General features: G+C 43.2%; 1 protein-coding gene across 9 annotated transcripts in view; it reads left to right on the top strand.

Annotated features, from left to right (window-relative positions):
- Positions 1–21,822, top strand: part of HIVEP2 (HIVEP zinc finger 2) — a 144,477-nt gene that overhangs the window by 65,511 nt on the left and 57,144 nt on the right. For 2 of the 9 annotated variants that reach the window (XM_075413909.1, XM_075413908.1), the window contains one exon: positions 964–1,025. The exons of 6 other annotated variants lie outside the window; for them this stretch is intronic. The gene's annotated coding sequence lies outside the window, so the exon portion shown is untranslated. Of the gene's footprint in view, positions 1–963; positions 1,026–10,081; positions 10,250–21,822 lie in introns of all 9 variants that reach the window. One more of the 9 variants, XM_075413910.1, reaches the window with a different exon arrangement.

A 21,822-nucleotide genomic window follows, 5' to 3' on the forward strand; every position in this document is an offset into this window, starting at 1 on the left:
AGTGCTGGCATTCCCGAAAGGGGAAGCACTGCGCTCGCCCGAGGACCTGCTTGAACCCAGCATCTGCTGGGGCGGGATGGGGTGGCAGAAGTTAAATGGAGAGCGTTAGTTTGAAAAATTTTATGAGGTCACCATCCTTCTAAATTGGTTTACACAGATGGCTGTCTGGTTTGTTGCTTTGTCCTTGCTTAATAATAACTGTTTATGGAAAAATGAATTGCTCTGCAGAAGGAGGTCCAAAAGCTCATGCTGTTGTTTCCCTCACTGGAGATCTTCATGTTATTACGGGCATGTGAAGATTTGGCCTGAAACGGAGATTAATTATGAAGTGCACAGTGAATAATTAACTGTTTGACTTGTTCCTAAGCTCTGTAGTCACCGGGGTAGAAATGATTTCCCAAACTGCAGGAGATAAGAGAAGGTTATTCCTGGTTTCACAATATCTGTATTGTTAGGGCTTTGTGCTGTTGTACTCTGACATCAGCTGATACCTACGCAAGCAGGGTCCAGCTTCTCATCCAAACCACTTCCTGGGGTTTTCTCGGGTAATGGCAGTGATTCAGAAGACACCGCAGTGCCTCAGAAAGCCGTTTCTTGCATGTCACACCCAGACTGTGTGACCAGGGAGAAAAGAGGTTTTGAGGAAAGAGTTTTGATCTTGAAAATACCCACATTTTTTTGTTTGTTCCGCATTCAGATTTAGATGTGCATTACTTGGCTTGTGTCCTACTTGGCGTGTGTCCTACTGACCTGTTCGTAGGCTCGTGGTATGTGTTGTGGAAGATGTAGGAATACCATGTACATGTATGCGTGAGGCAGGAGCCTGAGACCAACTTCTAGGCAGAGAAGCTGATTTTGCATCCACAATTGTTCCTGCCTTGCAAAAAAACCCCAAGAAATAGACAGGATTAATTTTTTTTTAAGGAAATAAAATCTAAATAATGGTACTCTGCACTTTTGCAGGACTGTCCACTTAAGAAGCTGAGAGTGAGTTAGAAACATTGATGAAGCTTCTGTTCTGTGAGGTGGGTATGTGGTTTTATTACTATTTTGAAAAAGCATAGAAAATTCAAACCATTTGCTTGAGTCCAGACACAGAGCTATTGAAGAGCCCTGAATAGAGTCCAGAAATTTTCTGCCACGGCACGTGTTCTGATCAATACTTACAAATAAGGTCTTTTGCCCTCCTCTGGAAGGGAGTGATGAGTTTTTGCGTTCTGTTAGTGTTTGAAGTGGCTCTTTTAATTTTTGGTTTCTGGCTAATGGAATAAGTGACTCTCACAGACACTTTTGCTCTGCTGCCCCCTCCGCTCATGTTGTGTAGTGGCCTTGGATCACAGTTTGGGGAGATAACGATCTGTGAAAGGGGAGTCAGTGAAAATCAAAGGTGTCCACTGGATCCAGGCCAAGCATAATCTGGGGTTCAGAAATGTTCAGTATGTTTCATTACTTTTTTCTTTTAGTGTCTTGTCACGGTCAGATGCACCAGCAGTCTGTTAATAAATCCCCTTCCGCGTTGAGACTTGTAGCTCAGGTTTGCGGATCCGTGAGGGCTGGATAATTTGAATAACTCTGAGAAGTGAAACCGAACCTTTGTAGGTGCAGCAAATATGGGCAGCAAAAACTAGTGAATCCTTGTAATTTTGTTAGCCTTTGTCATTGCAAGATACTGTATGCAAAACCGTCAGGTCTGCTTGCCCTCTGCGTGAGCAGCTCGGACGGTCGCCCACCCCTGCTCAAGCGGCACCACTCCCAGGGGACTTGTTTAGGGCAGCGGCCTGGAGAAACTGTCTCTTGGGTACTTGGTTATTTGCACCGGTTTCCCATTTGGCTTTGGGAGGTAAACACCATGAGCGGGCTTCTGCCTTCTGCTTCGCGCCGTTGGGATCCTGGACTTGCTGTGGCAAGGAATAAGTCAGGACTGGAATGTGTCTCTAAGGATATGGGTTTTTCTTTAAACCAGTGTTTGCCTTTAAAAGGTTTTTTTGAATAAATTACTCTGACAGTAAGTACCAGAATAGATATTGATAAAATATGAATTTATGCATGCCAGCATTTATCTCTTTTGTATCTATTCACAAATACATACCGAAAATTGACTGTAGCTCCATATGGCTCCCAGTCTCTTCCCTCCCCCGGCTGTCAGCTTCTCCTTACCTGGGTGAATAAAAGGGAGCAGAGTGCTGGGCCACAAGCTGAAGGTGGGTGTAGCAGAGAAGTTATATTCAGAATGTTTTTCTCTGGGGCATCACTGTGGCTCCTCAAGTGTCCCTTAGTTCAGATGGAAAACACATTAAAAGTACGACACAGTTTAATGCCAATCTTAGCTTCACACCCTGAAAAAGGAATGAGAATACTCAGAGGGCAAGTTACCTATGTGCAGATTTGCTTTCTGGGTGTTAGAGGCTCTGCAAAAGCTTTTGTTGCTTTAGAAGCTTTTCAGTACACATTAGGGCTGTTAATTAAAATCACTTATTTTTCGTTCTGAAATTTACACATGGTTGAATTAGATATGACAGGCCTGCTTGTAATCTGTTCAACAAGGCTATAAGAAGTTGAGATACCTCCACCCCAAGACCTTCAATTTTCTGAACATAAGCATCATTTATTTTGTTGAGTTCTGAAATGTTTAAGTTGAAAATCTATGGTGAGATTTGTAATACATCATGTGATTGAAATTATGCACATCCATTGCTGTAGCGTAAAATGCTGTAAGATCTTTGGGGGGGAAACCACCCATTTCTTCTGCCTTCAGGCGCCTGGAGGCAGAAGGTGCGGGTTTCCCGGGTTGCTGCGAGGCAGGCGGCGGGACGGCACAGCTTGCTGCCTCGCTGCCCACACTGCGCTGCCGGAAAACCCGTGCTGGCCACTTTGGTGCTTCGGTGGACTCCTCGCGGTTGCTAAGATGGGGAAGTTATGAGGCAGTATCAGGTGTTGTTGCCATTAATCAATGATTCCATCATCCCAGCATTACCTTGGCTTCTGGGGCCACGTGAGTGGGCAGCTCAGTGGTCATCTTCTGTTGCTGATGCTCTAGCCAGCTGCTAAGGGAGCTGAGATGGTCACAGCTGATCTGGAGATTGCTTTCAAACCAAACATGAGGCCACAGCTTTCTGTCCTGTTCAGAGCATTAAGTTATAGTGTCAGATTCAGAGAAGTTAGTTAGGTCCAGTTTTAAAGATACCTAGGGGAACAAACAGAGAGAAGCATCTACGGAGGAACAGAAGACAAAACTGGTTGGAAGAACATTTAAACGGCAGAAGGTTCTGAAATACTTTACTGCTGCTCTAAACTAGGACAAACCCTTGACAACAATATAAGAGTCAGATATCTTATTTCGGAACATTTTAAATGTTACTTCAGTTTTATTTTGCATAAAGGTATTTTGATGGTGTGAAGGTATTGCAACTCATCTCGTATGTCTTGTTGAATTGTAATTCACTGGGTAGCACAACAATACTGTGAAACTGATAGTATTGAAATATCATGTTATATCGTGACACCTGTTACTTTTATTAATCTTCATTTAAACCAGGGACAAAATTTCTGGTGTTTGTGGAAGTTTTCGCATATCAAATCATTATGTTTTTCTTTCAGGAAACACTTTCAGTGTGAAAAGTTGGGATGAGTTACACAGTATTATAAATTTTTTCAGTTCTTACTATGCAGTTTCAATTTCTAAAATGAGTAAAACAGTCTATAAAACCCACAAATACCTAGAATTACATATTTACAACTGCATAGGATTTCATCACAGATAGGACTGACTTGTCATTTCTGTGAGAATGTTTACAGCCGAACGGTCTCAGGAATAAAAACGCAGCTTTTTTACATGTATCTTTTGCGAATGTAGGATTTGCACACGCTCTGAGCCGTGAACCAAAAACTTCAGAATTAGCCAGCAGAGAGGAAGGAATTTGTCTGCTCTACAGCAAAAGGAAGTATTTGCTCTGTTATTGTAGTACATGGCCTTTTGCCATCTTTGATAAAGTATTTAAGGGTTGTGCACCCAAAGTCTGCTGCCCTCTTGACCCATCATCCATCACCAGCTGTAGATGAGGTAGATGGGACGCAGCTCCTTAGGAGAGCCATTGTTTCGGCCCCGCGCAGCGCCTCGGAGAACGGAAGCCAGAGACAAAGCAGCTCCCTGTGACTGACCACGCCGGTCAGCCTCCCAGCGTTTTCTCTTTTACCTGTGCTTTTTCTGGCCCCGCTCTGTGCTAGCCAAGGTGGACAGAGACATGAGGAAGCTGTGGGGCTGATCTGCTTTCCACTCAGCTTTGCTGGGCATGAATGAGACGAGCGTCTGGGATTTTTTTTCTGTATTAGAAAGGAAAACCAGAGAACAGTTACCATAGCAGTGTGCCTTGGTGATATATTTAAATTTATTTCCCTTTTGACTCTTCAACACTGTTGATAGATGATGCTTAGACACTGAATTGCCCATCGTTTTTCTAGCGCACTGGTAATTGCCCAGTCTTTTTTTTCCCCTCTTTCAAAGCAGTTCTGGTTACAGAGATGCCAGCATCCCCAGTAAGTATGCCAGGAATGTACAGTTTCACTTTATACTGCTAAATTAACAGGCAGGAATAGTCACAGCAAAACAGATTCAGCTCCCAGATGGGAAAGCATCTCCTCTAGCCCAAATTTTAAGGACTTCTTTACATGAGAAAGTTTCACCGATATAGCATACAGTGTGATTTAAAACAAATTCTGTTGTCTATGTTGATGACAGGTAACTCATACAAAATAGTGATGATTTCTGTGTTTGCGATGACCAACCAGGGGTTGGCATTGTCAGGACATTTAGGTAGGTTAACTCTGCTCTTAGTATCTTAAACCATTTAAGATTTAAGAAGATCATTTTTAGTTCATCATTTCTACTTTTCTGAGCACTGGTTTGAAGTGAAGACCAGGATCTGATTCCTATTTGATTTGTTATGTATATATATGCATGTAACTCTGTTAGCTTTGTGAGTTTAGTTGTAGTTCTTGCAAGTGACAGGAGAGTGAGTCCTAGATGGCATAACAACAGTATCAGCAGAGCTGACTTCGATTGTTGCAGAATGTGGTGCTAATGGCGTGAAATATTCTCAGACACACATTTCTGTCTCCTGACCAGGAAGGCTCTGTTCACGAGATGATGAAATCTGTGGTCTTTGACAATTTGCCTGTGCCAACTGGAATACCATGGGAGGTTTCGACCCCCTGCAAATTTTAACAATGACTGCGTTATGATGAAATGAGGCAGAAGTTTTACCATTTAAAAGGAGGGAAAGGGTCTTTCATTTTTTCAAACGCTTTACTTAAGAGATGCTGAAGTCCATAGCCTGACTTCTCCTTGGAACCATTTTGGGTTCTTGCCATGAAACCGAGTGAGATACACACGTGCTAGAATAAAAAGTTAAAAGGAAGGTGAACAGGTGTTTGGATAGAAATACACAATTCTCTGTGGTTGTACCAGGCACTGTAAATACCGTATCTCCCAGTCATTACAGGTGCTTAGACACTGGAAAGATACTTTAGAAGGAATTACTTTGTACTGTCCTCCAGTTCATGGTATTTCTAGTTTTCAGTGCACTGTACTACTCTATTCCTGTTTATAAATCTTTTAAGTGTGCACATTGAAAAAGTAATTAAATTGTCATTATAATTTATAGTACGCCTGAAGTCAATCACCTAATTAAACGGAAAGAGCAGAGAGGTAGTAGGTTCATAAGCATTTATTAAGTACTACAGTATTAATTATGCAGGACTTTTGAACCAAGCAAAAGAGGAAAGAATAGAAACACCAATCTAAAAAGGCTTTCCATTGCTGCCCTTCTCAGTTTAATAATGTGAGACACCCCCCACCCCCAGTTGGCAGGACAACACTAAGGCTTTCTTTTTGTTAATTTTTAATGAAAATATGATGGATTTTTTTTTAATGACAATCATTTGCAGCGTTTTCTTGTAATACTTTTGAAAGAAAAATCTGTCCCTGTGCAGGGGCCTATAAATACGTGAGTGGAATTGGAAGATACATTTAGAGTTATGGTTTGGTGTGGATTGTGCAGGAGCAGACTCCCTTGCTCATCACTGCTCAGCATCTCAGACGGGGAGCGGAGCCTGGGCCTGTCCCAGAAAAAGGGCTTGGGGGGCGGTGGAGGTGGGGGCTGAGCCCAAAAGAGGAGGTTCTGGGCAGCACCAGAGGAGTGGCAGGGGTGGGTAGGGACACCATGGTCATGAGAAGATCTCCTCCGTCCTTGCAGCCTTGCTCCCACCTCTAGCTGTAAACTGGTGTTGCTTGGCTGGAAGTGGAGGGTGTGAGCTGCTGGCTTGCCCCGCAGGGACTGGCGTCGGGAGGGGGCTCTGCGAGGCGGTGGGGTGTAGGTTGCAGCCCCAGAAATGGAAGTGCATTTTATTACTGAGCTTGTGAAACAGAGCTGTCTTACTGTGTTTGGTTTGTGTTTTGCTGCATCAGATGAACTGCCTCAGTACAGTAAGGTGATGAGGATGGAGCAGAGGAAGGAGATGAGGATGGAGCAGGAGCTTTAAAGTTAGAATTTCTTCTTTTTTCCTGTTTGTTGGAAAAGAAAAATCGCAGATAATGCACTGAAATAGACTTAACCTGTGGTCTGTATTGTTCCTGGGGGATTCATTTCAGCCTCGGTGGCCATTACATGTGAATGCTAGCCCACAAAACTTGTTTTAGTTGGCAGAGGAGTCGGATCCTGCAGCCTGGACCTCCAGCCCTGGGTGTGCTGGTGTAGTCTGCGGGGTTTAGGGGAGAGAGCGAGTGAGCAGGCAAAAGACAGCTGCCAGCAGCATTTTGGAGGGCAGACGAACCTATCGTCTGCGGTCATGTGCCGATCCATCAACCTGCGGTGAGCAGAGCCTTACCGGTGCTTGGAAATACAAGTGCAGCCAGTAGGCAAACAACTGCCAGAAACAGGATGAAGAGCAGTGAGGGTTTTGAACAGAATTAAGTGTACACTTTGCAACACAGTTGGATGTCAACGGTAAGGGATAAACTGAAATCCTGGGAAAGGAACACCTTTGAGTTTTTTCTACAAGAACTTGTAGCAACAGAAGTCTCCCTCGCAGTTCACCAGAGGTGAAGCCTTTAAAAGACCTTTAGATCAGAGATCTTTAAAATATGATGGCAAAAAAACCTTCTGTATAAATGGACAGGAAGGCGTTAGAGACTTACCTACTTGTACTGTCATTATCAAATTAGTGTAACGTATTTGGAACCTAATTGCACAGGTATCAGTTTACCTTGGAAAATACTAAATATGAATTCATTGGCAATACATAATGACAACCTAAGGGTAACATGTAAAAGTTGGACTTGACTTATTTGAAAACTGGAGAACCAGTTCAATAGCCCTTTTTTTCTGGAAGAAATTGAAATTGTGTGATGGGAATATAAATACCTCCTGAAGGCTGTTTCTTTTCACAGTCTCTAATAGGCTGCACCAAACTGGCAGCAAAAGTAACATAAAAAGAAAAGCTAGACTGAACAGTCAAGAAATTTACCATGTATAGGTTTTTCATTTATACAGAAAGCATTGAATCTATTTGGCTATGAGCACTGCAGTATTCTGTACCATCTTCTTTCATTCAAGGGTGCAGAGGATTGTACGCTAAGGCCTGATGCCGCAGTCCGGTTGGCAGCACCCTGTCGCCTTGTCCCCTGCACATGCTGGGACACAGGCTTGCGTGCCTTGCTGGAGGAAGACCTGTGACTGCCACTCTTAATCCAATGAAATCAATATGAATTTTTCTACTGTTTCAAAATGATATAATTGGGATTCTCTTTACAGCAAAGACAGTGTTTTACCTTGCATGGAGCAAATCAAGTTATTGACAGCTCTTCATCCCAGAACTCATAATAACCCTATAATGAGCACAGTCATTATGTTTCAGGTTAGCACCACGGCAGCATTATGGAAGGAAGGTAACTTGGCAGTTGTCTGGGGAATAAAATGATATGTATATCTCTATATAGAATAAAGTAGCAGCCTAACCAAGGTCTCATAAGTTGGGTTACATAGTTCATTTTATGGTCAATAAGCTGGTCTTCTGAGTTGCATATTGGAAAACGTAACGCTTGTCTGTTTGTATCAGACTTTACAGCTATCTCTTTAATACATAAATTGCTCATGCCATGCACTTGCTAAGCGCATTTTCAGCTTCTCAGGCTGGCGGTAGGCAGAGGCAGTACCGGCAGTGGTGTCCTCTCTTTGTTGAAACAGTGAAAAACGAGAAAATGCATAACTTCCTCGTATTGACTCTGAAAACAAGTTGGATGAGTATTATATTGCAGATATTTGAAGCAACTGTGGAGCGAGCCATTTAGATACCTTCTGCCAACTTTTTTGTCAAAACAGAGAAAAAATAGGTCTCCTCTTCCTGTGTGAGAGCCCCTTTACCGCTTTCTTTAAGCGTATGTTTTCATTGGGAAAATGGACTTGTTTTATGTTACAGGCAAATAATTGATTTAAAGTCCCAGATTCTACTTCAGTGCTTTTGCATTATGATACAATGTTACACTGAATGAATACTGTGTTTTAAATCCACAACGGTGGAAATATTTGCAAATCCTCAGGTATTGAAATAGGCGCAGGTGCCCTGTCACACATGGAGAACTTGACGACCTGAGTCTGTCTTTATGGGTTGCTCAGAAATCACTTGGAGGGGTCTGTTTAAGGCACTGGCAGAGTTAGGGCGGGTGGGTGTTTGTCAACATGTGGCTCCAGGCAGCTCAGCCGAAGACTCTGTCTCGAAGCGTGAGCAGGCCACCAGCTTCTCCTGTGCTCCTGGACCTCCTCTGTGTTGGGAGCACAGCAGTGTCACAGTTATTAATATGTATCAGATGAAGGGTGTTATTTAATAATCAAAGTGCGTGGTGCCCTTGCCATGAGTGCAGCCTGACCAGGCTTATCAGAAGCAGCTTTTAAGTTCCTGCTACTGGAACTTAGTGTGGCCTTGACAGCCTTCTGACACTCTCTGTAAATGCTCAGGTAATCTTGGTGCTGATGCGGCTTCACGCCTAGCAATGCCTAATGGAGGTGACATACGTTTATATAAGGAGGTAACAGTCCTTGTTCAAGTTGGGGTGGAAGTTCCCTGGAATTACAGAACACATTCTTAAGAACAGCAGTGTTAAATTTCAGCTATATCTCATTAAATGTGTGTATTGATCTTGTATGTGTGATTTTCTTGAGGTTTTTCTTGGGAGAACAATATTAAATTTGAAAGAACAAATGCCACTATAAAGCAGGGAGATGTGTGATGACAGATTTGTAACTTCAAGCCTCAGAAAATAAATTCCTAACTAGACTTGGGGCAAACATATCAAATCCTCTTCAGCCCACAAAATGAAGAGCCAAAAGGTAGCCTTAGTTCACAGGACTCTTCAGGAAGATGGAAAAAAACAAAGTCAAGATGAAAGTATTTGAGACAAGAAATCTGGGTACATTGAGTCTGGAGAAAGCTTAAGTCAAGGCTGTAACAGGACATATATATGCAACAGGGCTGGAAAGAACAGGGCAAGGTATTTTCATGTTATTGAAGAGAAAGGAGGGGTAAAAATAATGTGATTAAGTTGCAGTGAACTGTTTGATATTGGAAAGGGGTTACTACCACGCAACATTTAGGTCAGTGGAGCAAACTGCCGTGGGACGGTGTGGAGTAAGTCATGGCTAGACTAGATAAGCATCTATTATAGGTGATCTAGGATGACCGATTTCGAGGTGGCTTCCAACCCAAATGTTTCTGTGATTTTTGTTCTCTTCAGCTACAGCTGTTGTGAGATTGACTTGTTCTTCCAGTTAGTACATGAATTATTACAGCCCTGTTGAAAAAAAGCCCTCTGCGCTAAGAACAGCATGTAAGCTAGAAATATTACCAATATTACTTTGTGTGTTTTCGCAGGTGTAAAACACCAAATAATTATTACAGAAGCTTAATAGTATGTTTGTGTTTATGAATAATCTCTCGAAATCTATGTTAAAATTAAAATATCTTATAAATATTTAGACTTCTTAAAACATTTTGTTTTCTTCCTTAGAATAAACCTTTTTTTTTTCCACAGAAACATCTCTGTATTATAAAGATGAGAAATGTGTAAAAATTTGGCGAATAATATTACACAGGAGGTGAGATACACTCTGTGTCCCCATGACCACATGAACTACATCTCTCCTCCTACTAATGTCCATTGTAGTGCTAGTTCCCAGGGAAGGGTTTAGAGGACCTACAGGTCAGTAAGCCAATGCATGTGCATGTATGCATGTGTGTGCATACCTATAGGTAACAGTGTGATAGTCTTAATGGTTACTGAAGTCAGTGGAATTTTTAATGGATCCCAGGGAACAGAAGACCTGTTTTCTCTATTGCAGGTTATGATTTCTTTCATGACACTGTATTGTTCAAAAGCAGGCTCTGTTGTTAACTAATTAAAATCGGTGCATCAATTCACTTTTATCCACAGAAAAAGCATAAAGTATAGCTAACCACTCGTAGCAGGGAAAATCATTTCTCTTTGGGCTTAACCCAGGTTCCATTGACTTTTACGATACTTGGATCAAGCTTTCTAATCATGTTGCTGTGATGATCTGCAAATCCACTGGGGACTTGGTTGCTCATTGCCGGGACTAGTAATGAAATGGTATGAAAAACACTGTAACATAGGTGCCAAAACCTGGATCTGCAGTTCGAGGTAAGGATTTCTTTGACTTGTCAGAATGAAAGAAAAGGAGTAGTCCCAGCGAAGGTAATTCTGACTCCATTTACTTATCCTCTTTAAATCCCATTTGAAACTACTGTAGGATTGGTGTATTAGTAAGCAATCCTTAGAGAAGCAATGAGAAGTGCTTTACCGTATCATATTCTAAGGGCATGCTAGACAGAACAGGTGTAGCGTGCCTGCCTGTAGCCTTTTCCGGGGGTCTCCTAATTCTGCTTGTCTCTGTGAAGTAGTCCTGATAGAAAAATGGCTTGTTTTCTTTGAGTGCTCGCTCTTTTATCGTATAAGCGGTTTCTGGTGGCCACAAAGGTTCTGGAACAGTGCGATAGCAGTTTGGGATACAATTGACTGAATTTTAATGTATCATCCGTTGTAACTTCCTGAATGAGAATCGGTGGTTTTCATCTCTGGAAACACTCAAGCGGGAATTCGAGTAACTCTTTGCAGATGTAGAATTCAGTAGGGGTCTTTTTCATCTTTTTTTTCTCTGACCTACCACCTTTCCTATTCTTTAATTGTGTCTGAGTTTCTGAATGATCACTATTGTTTGTCGTGCCTTTACTCCTCACGAGAAGCCTTTAACTTGATTTCTTATGTTTCTTAGCAGTGGCATTATGTTTTCCTGGCAGAAACATTTTTGCTGCCTGGCATGTTGACTCTGTTATCTGAAAGCGTTTTAAGGTCCCATGAACTTTCTTTGCTCCTTTCCTAGGGCAGTTTTTCCTCAGCTGGACTTTCCACAATCAGTGTGGCCTCTCACCGTTTTCCTGGTTTTATTAATTTTTGAGCAGAAGCCCTAACACAGAATCAAACCTCCAGGTTTAAAGGGGACAAGTCTTGGTAAAATTGCCACATTTCAGTCCTTAGTCTTTTGCTTGCAGCTGCACTAAAGCTCTTCTCAACACAGCAAAGAGAGCAAAGGCGACTTAAAACCAGTTTTTCCGTTTGTCTGGTTCCTGGGGCAACCAGGCCTTGAAGATACTCCATTAATCGCAAACACCCTCAGAAACCAGGTTTAGCTAATCCCTGCCAGTTGCTTTAAGTCAAGCCATCAAGCCTCTTTCTGTCATTTAGTGTTAGGGTATCCATGTGAGCTGGCACCTGACTTTTGGACACAGACATGAATAAATTCAGTGGAGGTTCTGCTGACCTGTGTTGCTGTTTGTGTTTCAAAGGTCAACAATTTTCTTCTTTAAAATATATTGCTTCTTTAAAATATATTGCTTTTTAGTGACCTTTCTGGGGATAGTAAATAAAGGTAGTTTAGAGAGGGATCGATTTAGTACGCTGTTTTGGAGTCTTTGTTTTATTCTGACTCTGTTGTCTTGGCCATCATAAAAGGATATCAGGGTGGTACTTTGCCCACAACAACATTAATGAGTCCTGAAAATTCAGTCCAGAAAATAAGTTACTTAGGGCTTTTAAGTTCAGCAGGCTTGCTGGTAAGCTTATTCCCTCAGCTGCTACGGTAGTGATACAGAAACTGAAACTTTCTGTCTTGCCTTTTCTATAACTCTTCATCTATGCTGAAGATCTCAGCAGGCACTGGACAGGTGTTGCCTTTGCAAGGGACCGCAGAGGGTGAAGATGACACTCTGCCCATGGATCGTCATTGCTTACTAGCTGGAGATTACTACTTCACCACTCTACTTGTTCAGAGCTGTGGAAGTGCTCTGTTCCTTACTCCAGGCAAAGCCATCAGGGTTGCCTTTGGCTGAAGGTCAGTGGAGGGCTGACATTGACTGAGGTAGGAAACGTGAGCCTCCAGACAGCTGGGAACAAGTGGGGACAGGAGCACCTTCAGCTTCCACAGCTAGAGGAAAGAGAGGGCTTCTATCATGGGTCTTAGCCAGCACCAGTTTTCCTTTAAATGAGACATGCTGGGTTAAATCAGATGGCTACAAGCTTTTGTATTGTGTGTTTTCCTACATGATGCTGTGGAGAAATTCATGTGCAAAATTGGACCAGAACCTGTCTTATACTTGCAGAAGCTTTCCACTGTCCTCCGAAATCTAGTCTTTTATCTGAGATTATTCTCCAGGCTGTTGATTACATTTTTCAGAGCTGCAATGTTCTCAGTGGTGATTGCGTCGGGACCATCAGTTGTTATTTCCAGGTCCTCAATTTTCTTTTCAGCCTCCTGCCGTTTTAATCCCAAACCTTCAAGTTTCCTGTCCATGGAAACCATAGCAGCCTGGATTAGGTCCAGACTTCCAGAAATAAGTACTGCATGCCTTGTAAAGAAATCAGATAATACTGGGTGGCCAAGGACCACAGCTCTAGACGTTGCCAAACCAAAGGCAGGTAAGCAGGTAAGCCCTTTTAACAGGCTGAAAGCCGTGTATGAATATGCTGCCAGATCCCTCGCTGATCTTCATTTCCTCAAGGGCATGTTAAAGTCACTGTCTGTTCTCGTACGAAAATCATAGACAACAGTGTTAAAATCTTAAGTCACTTGGGTGATTGTGATCAGTAGGTGATACTATGCAGCACACCTGGAAAATATCTTTTCACAGAGCTCCTGAAAGCAGATCCACAAATTCCTTTTAAAATACATCTTAAATCAGCTGTGGTTTTCATCATCTTAGTGAATTTTCTTGTTTTCTTAAAGCTGCCCACCTAGCCCCAGGTGCTTGGTTTGGCATAATTTTTCCCATGTCACTGTGCATCGGGGTCATCCCTTGTCCATCCATGGAGAAGGCTGTGCCTGCAGAAGGCAGCGACACCAAGCCCACCGCCCACTTCCCCCTCTCACAGCTCCGGCGAAGGGCGCTCAGGCTGGGCTGAGCCTTGCTGATGCCGGCAGGGCTGGGTGGGTGGGTGAGCTCTCTTCTCCAAAACAGTGGTGGAGCAGCAGCTGAGGTCAGTTGTAGGCGTGCTGGAGACCTCTTTTGCTTGTGGAAATACCGTGACCTTTCCGATCAGGGCACGTGTGGTGAGACATTTTATCTCTGCATTTCTGCAAAAGTGAGCGAGAAGGTAAGATTCCCGTTAGTGGCAGAAGTCAGTATTGAAGTCTTTGCAAAGGACTTCCCACTCCAGTCAAAGGAAGAACGTGCCTGTTTTACAGATTTTTACTGGGACAACTGTCTTGGCCAAAGTGTAAAGAGGCTTGATCCTTGACTTGATCCCTGACTGACACAAAAGCTCTCATGGTGGATACACTTAGGACAAACGTTTACTTTTACTGAAACACTTTTCAGTTGCTGGGTGAGGGAAGAGGGACCTCTGGAAAAAGCTGTGCCGGCAATAACATCATTTTGCTGGTACGAATGAAGGCAGTGCAGGGAACACACTGTCAGTACAGCACCAGGAGAGCGATCCTGTTCTGGATACAGCCTTGTCTTCTGTTCCAGTTTGTCAGGCGTGATTTATCTTTCTGTCACCTTGTCAGGTCCCTAGGCACCTCTCAGCGTAAAAAGAAATTAAAACACAGTGCAGGTGAGTCTGCTGTGTATTGGAGTCTCGACCTTTAATATATCAGGTTTTCATATTGCAACTTTCCCAGCAAATAGACTGTCCTACAAGAACTGAGGTTGCTTTAGTGATCTGCAGAGGTCCCACCTCAGCCATGCTTCAGTTTTATTTGCTTCCACCGACAAACTCTCAAGCTGCCTGAAATGCATTTGAGAGGAGATAAGGTTTTCAGATTGCCTGGGAGATCACAACCATGAACTCCAGCGGTCCAGTGAAGAAAAAAATTATCGTAAAAGATCAGAGAAAACAGCCTGGCAACCCATGTGTCAGAAAGATTGCTTAACGTTTTGTCCTGTTATACCACTTTAATTTTTATCAGACTTTGGGTTTTGTTTTTTTTCCCCTTGGTGCTCTCATTACGTTTTCCTTCCTTTATTAAAGAAAGTGTTTGCATCTTGCTCAGTGCTTCTGTGGCAGCATTCCTCCTGAGCAGACCGGTACATTGCTCCAGTGGCAGGTTCACAGTCAGACTCCTTAGATCAATAAACTGTCTTAGTTAGTTGTTGAGTATACCAGATTTGAATTTTAAGAATCCACAGACTCACTTAAAATACCACAGAGGCTAAAACCTGATGTAAATTTGAAGAGGCATCCTAAGAATTGCTCTGTATTTGAGCCGTAAAGCTTTGCCAGCGTTACCTTTTGACCAGATCGCTGTTTGCTTGGGTTTCAGTCTCATGTTTTTCTCTGCAACTTTTGAAGGTATTTTTGTTTTCTCCCCAAGAGACAAACAACTGTGTCTTTCAAGAAACAAAACAACTGTGTCAACAGATGGGACAGAAAATGCTGTGTCTGAAATAGTGCTGGGAATAAACCGTGTTAAAAATAGGTAGTCTTGCCACAATTGTTACTTTGGCCAATGTGGAAATCCTTCTTTCCCATACTGCCGTGTTATCAAAACTGCACTAAAACCCTGCTAGAAAAACTGCCAAATTAGTCTATAAAATCTTGCTAGAACAATAACTACCCGTTTCCTGCCTAATAATAGCAGTCACGCTAGTAAAGGAGAAAGGCCAAGGCAGCTGTGCTGCCACAGGAGAGCTCTGAACAATTCCTGCAGCTGACCCCTGGCCAGCAGCATCTCAAACACAGCTCCTGCACTTGTGGCTAGGGGTTTTAATGATGTGACCCCCCTCCACCTCCGAGACAGTACTAGGACAACTAGGACACCAGAGGGTGTCAGAATTTCCCCCTTTATTGGAAACACCGTTTCCCTCCTAGGTATGGAGAGAAATAATTTTCCTCTCCTGCGGTCTATCTGGGGAGAACCCACCGCAGTGTGCCTAACAAGTTGGGTTTTTTTAAAAAGAAAACTCCTGCCCTTCCCGAAATAGGAAAGCAAGCTGAGCTACACTTAAACGTGCTTGATACTAGCAGAATTACAGCTGCGGTTCAGACATCGCATTTCTGCTTTCCATCTGTTGTCTCACTTATTTTTGCTGTCTGTCTCCTTGCTTTCAATTGTCTCTTCTGTGTCTCAGTTTATCCAATTTTCAGGACTGGCCAGCCATTTCAGCATTATCACTGTCCTAATGGCTGTAAGGAGAGCAGAGAAGCTCTTTGCAAAATGATTTTTTTTTCACAATGCCTCTGCGCTTTGTTTGGTCGGTTTTTGTTTGTGCTTGGTGCTCCATGTTGTGTCATCTGAGGAGAGAGGAGATGTTTGGCATAATGCGTATTTTGCTGGAGTTGTTAAATTTCTGCAAACATTTATACTCTACAGCGCAGTGCCTTTGGGGCAGGGACAGATTGCAAACTCAAGCAGAGAATAAACCAGAGGGTTGACCCCACGCTGGCTGGCTCTGGCAGCTTGGAGGAGCTGGGGAACAGGTAGAGCCTGGCCCTCGGCACTGCCCTCCCCTCATCCCCCCCAGCCTTCGGCTCGGGGACCCACTGGCGAGGAAGCAGTCGCGGGCAGCTAAGCGTAATTTAGGGCATCCCCATGGCATTTGTAAGTGATTCCTGATCTCTGAGACTGGACGAAATGCGAAGGTGGGTAAGACCCCTTCGTGTGGGGAGAAGCGCAGAGGCAGGCAGGCAGCTGAGGGTAAATTCCCCACGACCGGTTACGGCCCTGCCCTTTGCAACAGGCTTTTCCTTGCCCGCCTGTCTGCAGTCGAGGAATGCTCCCGGGGATCCGCGCTTGCCTGGAAGTTGTCTCTGTTAGATTAATGTTGCTTGCTAAGACTAAAGGAAAAGAAAAGGTTTCAGATGACTATAGAGGCTGCCCAGTTACTTCGGTGCATCAAGGAAAGAGCCGCAAGCCTTACCCAAGCGGTGTGTTCATTATCCCTATTCTTTTCTCATTCCCACGGGAGGGAAATGGAAACAGAGGAGTTGAAACGCCCATGATTTTCCACTCTTCTTCCAGTGGAGAAGGCGGCTCCCAATTCACTCTGAAAAGGCTCAGAGAGGCTCATCGGCAGTTCTGGATATGCGGGATTTCCTACAGCAGCTCCTTACCTAATCTTTTCTGTGTTACCTCCTTCTGCCTCTGTGGTCCCCTGCAGTCCATGGGGAGTATGTGTGTATGTCTGTGTCCAGCCCAAGGATACATCCTGTGGCGCTTTTTTAAATTTATTTTTGCTTAACCAATCCATGGATGAGTTAAAAATACTAGCACTTTACATCCATAAGTGACAATTTGATCAACAGCTGAAATTCTACCTTCGTCCAGCATGATGAACTCTACGTGGAAATCAAGGGAAGTTTTGTGCAACATCCTCAGTCTGTGAAAAACCCATACTCAGAAAGCTGCGTGCTACCTATTCACTTTTGACTTGAGCACATGCTTTGCTTTGCTGAATTGGCTTTACTGATTAGAGACGGAATTAAGTATATGCTTAAATGACTTGCTTAGCTGTGACTGAGGTTGCATAGTTGTCTGCTGGAGCCTTCCCACTGAATTCAGTAAGAGTAGACTCAGGCCGCCGTGACAGAGAGGTGATGCAGTTGTAATTGGCAGGATATGCCGATTAAAACTTACTCCCTTCGTATGGTAAAATAAGGTTTTGCTTTCTTATTACTGCCACGTTCAAATTAGGGTTGTGAATTGTGGGGCAGTCAATATGGTTTCATGGGGCAAGTATAGGAAAACATTTTTGCTTCAGCTATAGGAATATATAGCTAAAAGCTCTCCTGTAGCTGTATCCAGGCTAACTGCTTGCTGTTGCACTGCCTCATTTTTCAGACTGCTTCATTCTGTGTTGGACACCAAAATCGTTAGAAAACATTCACTGGCAGCATTTAATAGCATACATTTAGAACATGAAATAAAGAAACCAGACATTTGTGATGCACCACTAATCTATTAGTAATTTGTTTAGCTCCACTACATCACATGTGCAAGAGAATAAACTGGAAGTTATTAAAATAAAAGTGATTTAAAAAAATCTTTGTATTTATGATCATTTGGGCATTTTTTCTTTAACATACCAACTTGTTTTCTTTTTCTGAGAGTCAGTGGTGATTGCAGAAGGTGAAAAATTGCAAACAAAACTAAGGAGAAGTTCAAGTTAGCTGTGGAGCCAAAAGTGTGATTCAGGAGCTGAAAATATCTCTGCACTTCATGCATCAAACTCAAACACTGCACTTTGGCAACACCCCCTGGATTAGAAGCGGAGTTTGAGGTCATTCCTCCTCCAGCCTGCCATGTATGGAGAGGGCCCACGCTCATGACAAATTACCAACTTACTGAGCACACACCGAGAGCAGAGTGACATCGGTGCAGAGGGACTGTGCCTCACGGTGGGGGACCAAAGACCCCGCTGCTGCCTTTCTCTTGTCTGTCTGTAGACCTGGAGGACCAGCATGGAGGTACTGGGAAGGAGGACACTTTAAACAGTCCCTCTCTGGATGTGGCAATAACAAGGCATAGTGAGGTAGAGCGCTTGTCTCCTTGTCAAGAAGTCACATGGCATTCAGGAAAAGTGCTAACAAAGTGTGTGGTCACCATGGTATTTTGGTGGCCCATTCAGATATTTAAGACAAACGGTCAGCTGTCACTGGTGGTGCTTTGTTGTGGCTTCCGACCTGAAATGACTACTAGTGGTGTATCCTGTGCTGTAGAAACTGTCTTTGCAACCCAGAGAATAGTGTCAGAGACTGATCTCAGCCTATCTGGTGTAAATCCAGAGTGCCTTGAATGAAGCCTGTGCTTTCACAGAATCACAGAATCACAGAATAGTAGGGGATGGAAGGGACCTCTGAGGGTCATCTAGTCCAACCCTCCTGCCGAAGCAGGGTCACCTACAGCAGGCTGCACAGGACCTTGTCCAGGGGGGTCTTGAATATCTCAAGAGAAGGAGACTCCACAACCTCCTTGGGCAGCCTGTTCCAGGGCTCCGTCACCCTCAGAGGGAAGAAGTTCTTCCTCATGTTCAGACGGAACTTCCTGTGCCTCAGTTTGTGCCCGTTGCCCCTTGTCCTGTCACTTTGACTAAATACCGGCCTCACTGAGGTCTTAGTTTTATTTTATAGAGAACATTGGATTAGATTTTGCAGGTAACAACCACCAGAACTCTGTACACAGACCCCAAGTCCTTAGATTATTTTCCCCTCTGACAAATTTCTGTTGTTTCCGGGTGTCACATTTCCCTCCTGGTGTCCTGCACGTCTGACTGGTTGCCAGCTGCTCAGGGGCAAGTTAGCTTTCATCTAGCACTCCAGCCATCGCTCTGCCATGGGCTTGAACTTGCGATGGTCTTTCCATGGAGGTGGAGATAATTTTGACAGCTCGGGTGGTTCTCATGGGTTTGTAGGACACCTGCAGCGTTGCAGCCTGCCTGCTTGGCAGCTGTGAGTGGCTCTGCCTCAGTTTCTTCATTGCACACCTGGCTGTATTGGTTTTTCCTAGCGCACAGGGGTCCTAGCAGAGTAGTCATTCTAAGAGCGAAGGAAAGCCAAGGTACTCGGCGTAGGAGGTTCCTTGTGGTGGTTTTGCTGAAGCATGTTTGGATCACGTAGAACATGAGCTTTACCTGGAATCCTATCTTGGGCTCGGCTGAGACCTGATGTTTTCGCCTTCTCTGCCCACTCTTGGAGCATCTTGCTGCCAGCTGCCTGCACAAACAGCCCTCTTCTCTTGGCAGCAGCGGGCTAGGCAAATGGGTTGAGCAATGTGTGTGTATGGACACTGCGTCAGTTGTCAGCCTGACCATTGTGTAAAAGCATCAAGCCTGGTTAGTGAGGGCACTGATCTCAGCTGGCAGTGTCTAAACTGTTATTTGCAGTGAGGTTATGGACCTATACTTAGGGGGATGTGCTCTTGCTAATTTAGCTCCTGGCTGAAGTGGAAAAAAAAGTAACCCAAAATCATAGTTCCAGCAGTGGTAGCAAAATAAGGTCCTGCGCAGAGTGGGCTCTGGGGATAGAGGAGGGTATGTGGGGCGGATCCAAAGGAGAAATGATGTGCTTCATTTTACTAAACTGCATCACCTATGTGTAAAGTAAACAAACAAAGTTCATAGGTGATCATCTTTACATCTTTTAGGTAAATTTTCTTCTGATTGCTAACTTTCTGCAGAGCCTGAGAGACAATAAAACCAGCTCCACTAACACACATGTGCTAGTAAATATGGCTGGTTTTATATAATATATACACATATGCACATATGCATATATACATACATATATTTATGTATATACACACATGTATGTATGCATAAAAATTCATGCATGTGTAAACTTCAACAAATTAAAATTTTACAAAGATTTCTTGGTGCTTGTTGCGTCCAGATCTGCAACATGGTGCTAGCGTGCAGGATACCAAAATGAAGAAAAGCTGTCAATAAGCAAAATTTAAATGGGCTATCACACTCCTATTGAGAAAAATGTGGAAAACAAAAAAAACACATAAAAACTGAAAAATAAATGAGGCTTCAAATATCTTTCTGTGTTAGTAATGAAGACAAAATGTTTACAGCATAGAGACTTTGGTCAAAAAAATATATATCCCTTTGACTTTGGAGGTAGTTCAAGATTTGATCCATTAATTTCATCAAACTGCTTGTAGGAAAACATGTTGCTGCAGTATTGAGAGTTGCCAGAATGACCTAGAATTAAGAGGGCAAAAGTAGAGACACTGTGAGTGTTTTAATTCATCTGTCCACAGATGATTTGTGTGAAGACATCAAGAACACCAGTAAAGTAATGGCAGTAATTTTCTTTCACTTTTTCCAAATTCAATTGCATACAGTACGATTGCATTTGATCAGGACATGAACGTCATTTCTCAGATGATTATGTTTTGCCATCGATTGTAGGAAGTCAGTTTAAAGTATGACATTGCTTTTACCTTCCTCAAGTAGGAAGACATTTTTGCGTCTACTCTTAGCTGCTGTAGCTATCAAATTGTGTGTATAATAAATTGTGCTTTGTTTAGGGAGTGATAAGTGTAAAATATTACTCGTTCAGTGAAAAAGTACTGAGATTGAGATTAATGCCTGGAGCTTAATGTATCATAGCTGCAATCAAGCAAATTTTAGACTTCTTACTTCTCCCATTACAGACCGTAGTTCACAGAGTTCTCCGGACTTTCTGTGTTTGAAAAGGAGAAAGGGAACAAAGAGAGCATTAGAAAATCCACACAGACTGGGCTCACAGTCTCTACCTACCACAGTACAGAAGCTTGCATGGTCAATTCATTGTATTTAATAAGAAAACATTTAGTAAGAAAAGGGGATTTGAACTCGTGGAGGAGAAGTGGGAGATTTGCGTGTAGCCTCACTGCTTTGAGTCACCAGCCATGAACTCAAGCCCTTGGGTGGTATGCTACAGAAGTGTGTGCGTTTTTCTGCCTGTGCTGCCTGGCTCTTCTTTGGTACGAATTATCCCATACAGTCCTGGAACCTGGCTGCAATTTAAATGGCACCTGGCTTTCTTATAGACCTGCCTGGTCAAACTAAGGCCTTAGGTAAATTCCCCAAGTCACGGTAAGGTACAGCCTGTGCTGGAACGCTACCTGCTGCAAGCCAGGTGAGGAGTAACATGGGCATGGCTTTATTTGCCCTTTGTACTCTTCAGGCAATTTCACCGATTTATTGTGCTATTTCAGAACCTTTGAATAATTAGCAGTAAAATAAATATTACCCAGTTGCTTTCCTTAAACTTTAGTTTCTGGTTAAAATACACATGAGGTTTCTGATATTTTTTACCTTGTGAACTGCACAGGAATCTCCCTGTCCCTGCGCTATCCCCAACTGACCTTACAGTGCCAGCGTAACAGATGTATAAGAAGTAATATGAATCAAAGTCCTGCTTCTTGTTGATCCATGAAATGAATTAATCTTTGTGGTCAGATGATGCCGATGCCTACTGCTACATTTTTGTTTCACCACTGAAGGTGTAGTTCTATGATTACAAAATGATTACGGGAGTTGCCAAGGGAGAAGCTGTCAGTCTTTCAAAAGCAGATGGTGTGAGAGTCATTACCAGAGCACTTCTGCCTCTGTGTTTCCAGGTCCCATGTAAAAGGCTAATCCTCGAGTGTCCAAGATACAAAGTTCAAATTGAAAAAAGTCTTCCGAGTGGTAAGACGTGCCGTGCTTCTCATGCTCTCATTTCCCTTCTGATGGGCTGGTTTAACCTTAGTCTCCATGGCTGGCAAACAG

This window comes from Opisthocomus hoazin, chromosome 2 (genome assembly GCF_030867145.1).
Source record: "Opisthocomus hoazin isolate bOpiHoa1 chromosome 2, bOpiHoa1.hap1, whole genome shotgun sequence".
Taxonomy (NCBI): domain Eukaryota; kingdom Metazoa; phylum Chordata; class Aves; order Opisthocomiformes; family Opisthocomidae; genus Opisthocomus; species Opisthocomus hoazin.